The sequence below is a fragment of the Malania oleifera genome, chromosome 12, assembly GCF_029873635.1.
Source record: "Malania oleifera isolate guangnan ecotype guangnan chromosome 12, ASM2987363v1, whole genome shotgun sequence".
Lineage (NCBI taxonomy): Eukaryota > Viridiplantae > Streptophyta > Magnoliopsida > Santalales > Ximeniaceae > Malania > Malania oleifera.
In genome coordinates, this window is record NC_080428.1 from 15,105,171 (window position 1) to 15,111,271 (window position 6,101).

The following is a 6,101-nucleotide window of genomic DNA, read 5'->3' on the forward strand; positions in this document are numbered from 1 at the left end:
AGTGGGAACTTTTTGTATGGGCATAGTACTTCGCGAACGACTTGTCACCCCAAGTAAAACACTTTTATTTATCTAATCTCTCTCTACAAGGATGACTTCCAACTTCTTTCCTATCGAGTTGCGCTACCTTCATTGGTGTTGTGGTGGTGTATGAATTTTTATTTGGATATTCAATGTCAACATTGAATGGCTCAAGGCAACTACCATTAAACATGCGATGCACATTCATAAAAGCCAAAGGATCAACCTTGTAAGTGGACTTTTCCAAAAGAAAAGCCAAAAGGTGTTTGTGGGTATGGCGTAGGCTCAAAAAAGGTCTTGAAGGACCTGACACCTCAAGTGTCAGGGTGAAAGACCCGACACATCGTTAATAGGTTGGATTCCATTCTTATGAGACTAGTCCACTCCACTTCATCGTTGGTTCTTAGAAGTATGTGAGATGTTTGATCATTATGTTATTCCTCAAATACGAGAGTCATTACCTCATCTTCTTGAGTGTTCTTGAAATTATACTGGTGAAACTGAATCAAGACGACCGTTCTGTAGGTGTCTGAGGGTAACCTGAATGTAATGAATCATTCACTTTACACATATCTGGTGATTATGCTTTCTTATGCTTGGATTTATATGATGATTTTAACTCTAAGTTGTAATTGCTGGTTGATTCTCTATGGGTTATGATTTTCTTAATGGCTATACACTGCTGAGACATGTATGAGTGATTTGTTTCGAAGTTATTTTTATAATAGATCAAATTATATGTGGAGGAGTCTGATGGTAATAATGTTATATTCCTGTATGTGAAATGACATCATTGTGTTACTTGCTGATCCTACTTAATGTCCACTGTGATTGGTGTTTGTGGGTATCGTCCTAGAAACCCTCACGAAACTATAACTCATCCACTTGGGTCAGCTAGGGGTTTAAAGTCTTGTTGCATATGGTAACTGCAACTATGTTTCCCACAAAAAAGAAGGTAGCTAGATAGGAATTTGGTTATCTTTTATAGTTTTCTTAGTTTTGCTTTACTTGAAGACTAACAAAGTGTAAGTTGGGGGTTATGATGTGTTCTTAGAATGCACTATTTTAGGCTCCCATTAACCTATATATGTTTTGTTCTCATTTATCTTGTATTCACCCTTTCATATCATAGTTTGTAGTTAAGCCTGGTTTGTTCATGTTTCAAGAAAATGAAGTTAAAACCTAGGAGTTAAGCAATGCTAGAAGCCAAGGGAATAATTGGGAAGCACAAGGCTCAACCAGGTGCTTAACTAAGTCCTTAAAGCCTTAGTTCATCAAAGAAAACAAGACCTTTCTCGACCATGTGGTGCGACTAGCAAACATAAGGGGCGACTAGGTCACAAAATGAAGACTCTAGAGTGCAGATTGAAGTGGAAATGCTAAGAGGTTTGACTAAGGGCGCGACTAAGTGACCTTGAGGGGCGACCAAGTCGGTTGAACATAAGTCTGATCGAAGTAGAGATCTCGAGAGTTTCAAACAAAGTGCAACCAAGAGATCCTCTACGGGCAACCAGGTCGAGTAAGCTTGCAGACTGAACCCTATAATTCCCGAGAGTCTCAACTAGGATGGGACCAAGGGAAGACTAGGGTGCAACCTGGTCGACTATGTTCGAACCCAGAACCTTTTTCGCGAGATTACTACCAAAACTTTTTCTATTTGAATTCAAAGGCTTGTAAACCATTTTGGATATAAAACCAAACTTTGAATATGTTATTAGTGTTCCTCTTTGGTCCCTCTTTGGTTAGTGACAGACTTAGAGTGTCTTTGGGTGCCACTTAGATAGAATTTACAACTTTCTTGTCAATTCCATGTCTAGTTTGTATTCAGATTCTTCGAAGGTCTGTGACAACCTTCGACTTCTAAGTGCTGTTGCGTAAATTAGTTGGTTTTCGATTATAATTCCAATTGTTAGTAATTGGCCTTCGAGCTTCAATTGATGTCATTTTCAATACTTGTCTTTTTACTCTGTTTTGATTTCAATTCTACAATTTAAATACCATGTCTTTAATTTCCATGCACATTTAATTTTTTTACTGTGATGAAATCTTAGGGGATAGGATGACATAGCTAGGGATTCAGTCACTTATACGTAATAGGTTACGATTCCTATAGAGTGTTCTCGTGCTCGCTGGATAGGGCATACCCTGGTTCTCGATCATGCTCCGGACGATTGGTGCACCTTCGCTACCCTATGCCACTCGAATGGCTCACTTGACCATCTAACCTAGTACGGATAGCTGACCAGACATAGTTATTGCAAATGACAGCCTAAGCTGGATTCATAATTTGAGACTTTCTTTCTAGGAGTAGCTTTAATTAAAATTTACTTTCATCGCTTGTGTAGTTTAGAAAAAAACCCAAAAATCTCATTTTTTTTCTTTTATGCAAAGCATAGAAAACTAGGCTAAAATTGGTAAACAACTGCACTGAGTCTTTGAAGTTCGACACCCGACTCACTCCTTGTTCTACTGAACTTGGGCATTGTTAGGTTATAAATATTATTTTTGGTAGTTAAGGACCCAAGCCTTGGTGAGCCTACCACTAAGAGAAAAAAAAGCACTTCTCTCTCTTCACAAATGAATGCTCTCCTTTAGTTTGTTGAACAACTTTAATAGATGCTTTCTATATTCCTCTAGAGTGTAACTATTAACAACAATGTCATCCATGAATATCACGATAAATTTGTTGAGGTACTCATGAAATACCATGCTCATTAGTGTGCAAAATGTTGCTAATGCATTTTTCAACTCCAAGGACATCACTAAGAATTCATACACTTTATACCAAGTCACACAAGTAGTCTTGAGATCATCATCATCAACTATCCTCACCTAATAATACCTTGACCTCAAGTCAGGTTTGGTGAATTACTCGGCATGGCTCAGCAAATCAAATAAATAAGCAATTAGTGGAATGGGTACTTGTTACACACAGACACCTTGTTAAGCACACAGTGGTCCTTCTCCAAGTTCAAGTTGAATCTCTTTTCTTCTGCTTAAAAGACAAAATTATGGGTAGCCCCAATATCAACTATAGCATGGATGCTCTTCCCATTGATATAAAAATTCAAAAGATTAACCCTTTAACTACATTGCACCCATTCTTAAGGTTTCCCATATCCTCATCACCTTTAGTGCTTCCTCTAGAATGGAAGCTTATAATGCATTGAGTGATGAATGTGAGGGCAATTAGCAAATTTGTGAGGGCCTTAATATAAGAATGATGTCATCTTACCTTTACCACTAGATGTATTGAAAGATCAAGACGACAAAGCTTGCTTTAAAGTTGAAGCCTTGATGTCGACTACCCAACTTTTAGGTTTGCGATTCTTCACTACAAGAAAATAGATATATAGGAACAACTATAACTGTCCCCAAAAGTAAGAAAAGTCGTCCCCAAAATATAGGAGACGAAAAAGTTATCCCTAAAGTGATGATGTTTTAGAATTGCTTATAGTGCAAAATTCAAAAGCTTCAATATTTATAAAGGATCAAGACCATTAAAGCTATATTCATCCTTAAAGAGATCCAAAGGAAGCTTAAAGCAACACCAAAATGATCAAAGGATGACGAATCTAAAGTTGACTCAAGCTAAAGTCTAAGGAAACTCAAAGTGACCATATCATAGAAGACTTCAAGCTTAGAGTGTAGGGCTTTAGGATATGTAATGTAAGTACTTCATATTAAAATATCATGAAAAAATATTTTGAAGCTCATTAGGGGTATTATGGACTTGACCTAATTTTAAAAACCCCAAAAAATGTTTTAATGAGTAATTAAAGCAAGAGAGTAAGGAGTGTTTGAAAAATAAATTGAAAAATCATATTTTTGCCTGTCCATACGACTGAAGGTTCACTTCAAACGTCTAAAGAATTTCCTGAGACGGCTGAAGAATTTCCTGAACAGATTCTGAAGAGGCAGTATACCTTCAAACGTTTGAACTGGATCCTTAGATGATTGAAGTGTCACCTCAGACGTCTGAACAGGATCATCAAACGGTTGACCCTCAATCAGTTTAAATTCTTCAGAGTTTTTGAATTGTTCAGACGACTTAAGTTGAAGGCCTAGACGACTATACACTGTTAATGACCAGATTTTTTAAATATTCTGATTTCAAATTTAAACTTCTTGCGCCCCAATCTTTCTAAAACCTTGGGGGACACTCTAACTAAACTTGGACAACATGAATGAGAATATTTCTATGCCTATAAATACATGGTTAATGAAAATCAAACTTACCAACAATTGAATAATCCCTCAAAGCTTTCTCTCTCTCAAAGCTGTCTTGTTATTGCTTTGTGCTCTAAATTGCTGCGAATTAACTGAGTGATTTCTGAGTTTATCACAACTTCTTTGAGGCAAACAAATTGAGCTCTTAATTCTATTAAAGAGAAGGAAATCGGTGATAAATTTCTTGAGCTTCAATCTAAATTCTTTTAATATTTTACATTGAAGTATATAGTGCTGAAATTATACTAACTTGCTCTTTTTGAGAGTGTTTTTTGTACATAGAAATTATTTTTGATTCTTTTGTAGATTGTGATGAGTCCAAGGTATTTGGGTCGTTGAACCAAGCGAGGGGATATCACTTGGAGAGGTGACTATTCTAGCCTATAGAAGAAGTGTTGAGCATAGGGTATCGCTTGTAACGGTGTTGTTCTGCTTGAAAAGGAACTAATTTAGTGGAATCCTTTGGTGTTTTACCAAAGGTGAGGACGTAGGTTTGGAATAAGCCGAACCTTGTAAAAATCATGGCATCACTCTCTTTCCCTTTACTCTCTTTAATTTTCAATATACATATAAACTGTGTGGATGTTTTAAATTCTTAATCATAAATACTACGAACTTTGGAAATTAAAAAAACTGAAGTTTAAATTCTTTTTGGCCTTAGGGAAATCGAAAGGGAGTACATTGGTTGATCCATACTTTGCGGAAACCGTAAGAAAGTACGTTGACTGGTTAATACCTAAAGACTCTTTAACTGAAAGTTTATTTAAAGTCTAAACTTTTGGAAAGAGTGTTGGATTTTATATTGTACTTCATTTTGATAAAACAAATCCATTAATATAGGACTTTATATGAACAAACTTACATTATCAATCTTTACTTTAAGAGGTTGAATCAAAATCATATATACAGGGTTGCAAACAAACAAAAGTTGAATTCTTGTTAAAAGATGAATCTTATATCTTGTTTTGAATATTGTTGATTGGATAATTGATTGGTTGATTAAGTTTTTTTTTGTTGTGTGGTTGTGGATTGAATAAGAATTAAGCATTTGTTGTGTGATTGCTAAATCAACAAGAAGTTAAAGAATTCATAAAAAGAATTTAAAAGAAATTTTAATAACCCAATTCACCCCCCCTCTTGGGACTATAACTTTGTTTTCAATCCCCATTGTTGCCCCAAATTCCTTCGTTGCTGATAATATAGGGGACGACTATGTCAAAGTTGTCCTCAATTTTGGGGACGATATTCATCCCTTATTCCTACATTAAATAAGGAGAGGCGTCCCTAATTCTCAAGTCTTTAGGGACGAGTTGTCCTCGGCAATTAATTTTTTTTAGGGATGATTTATAACTCGTTTCGAATACTTTTTGTAGCTATAGAGTACAATTTGCCCTAAATGCTTCATCTTTAATATTTTGACAAGCTAAGGCGACGAACCATCCCTAATTGAAGTTAATTATTTTCAATTTCATGGAATTAAAATCGGGTACTCCAGGAAGAGCATTTAAGACAATTTGTGTCCCTTATTATTACCTTCAAGATTAAAAATGATCCCAAATAATATAAAAACCATAATTTTATCCTTGAAAAATTGTAACATTTACTCAAAATGACAATAAGAAAGTTCAACAAATCATAGTTCAATTAAAATTCTCAAGCCATCCACCATCCATTTCTCAAAATATGAATAACATAGATCCATGCTCCAAAATATTAACTAAATTAACTTTTTTTTTTGCAAAGTAGTTATACATAAAATTCAATGCATGGTGTATCCTTTCCAATATGTACCCATCAAGCATCTCCATCACTATCAGCATCATCAGCATCCTACAAAATGCAACTAGAAA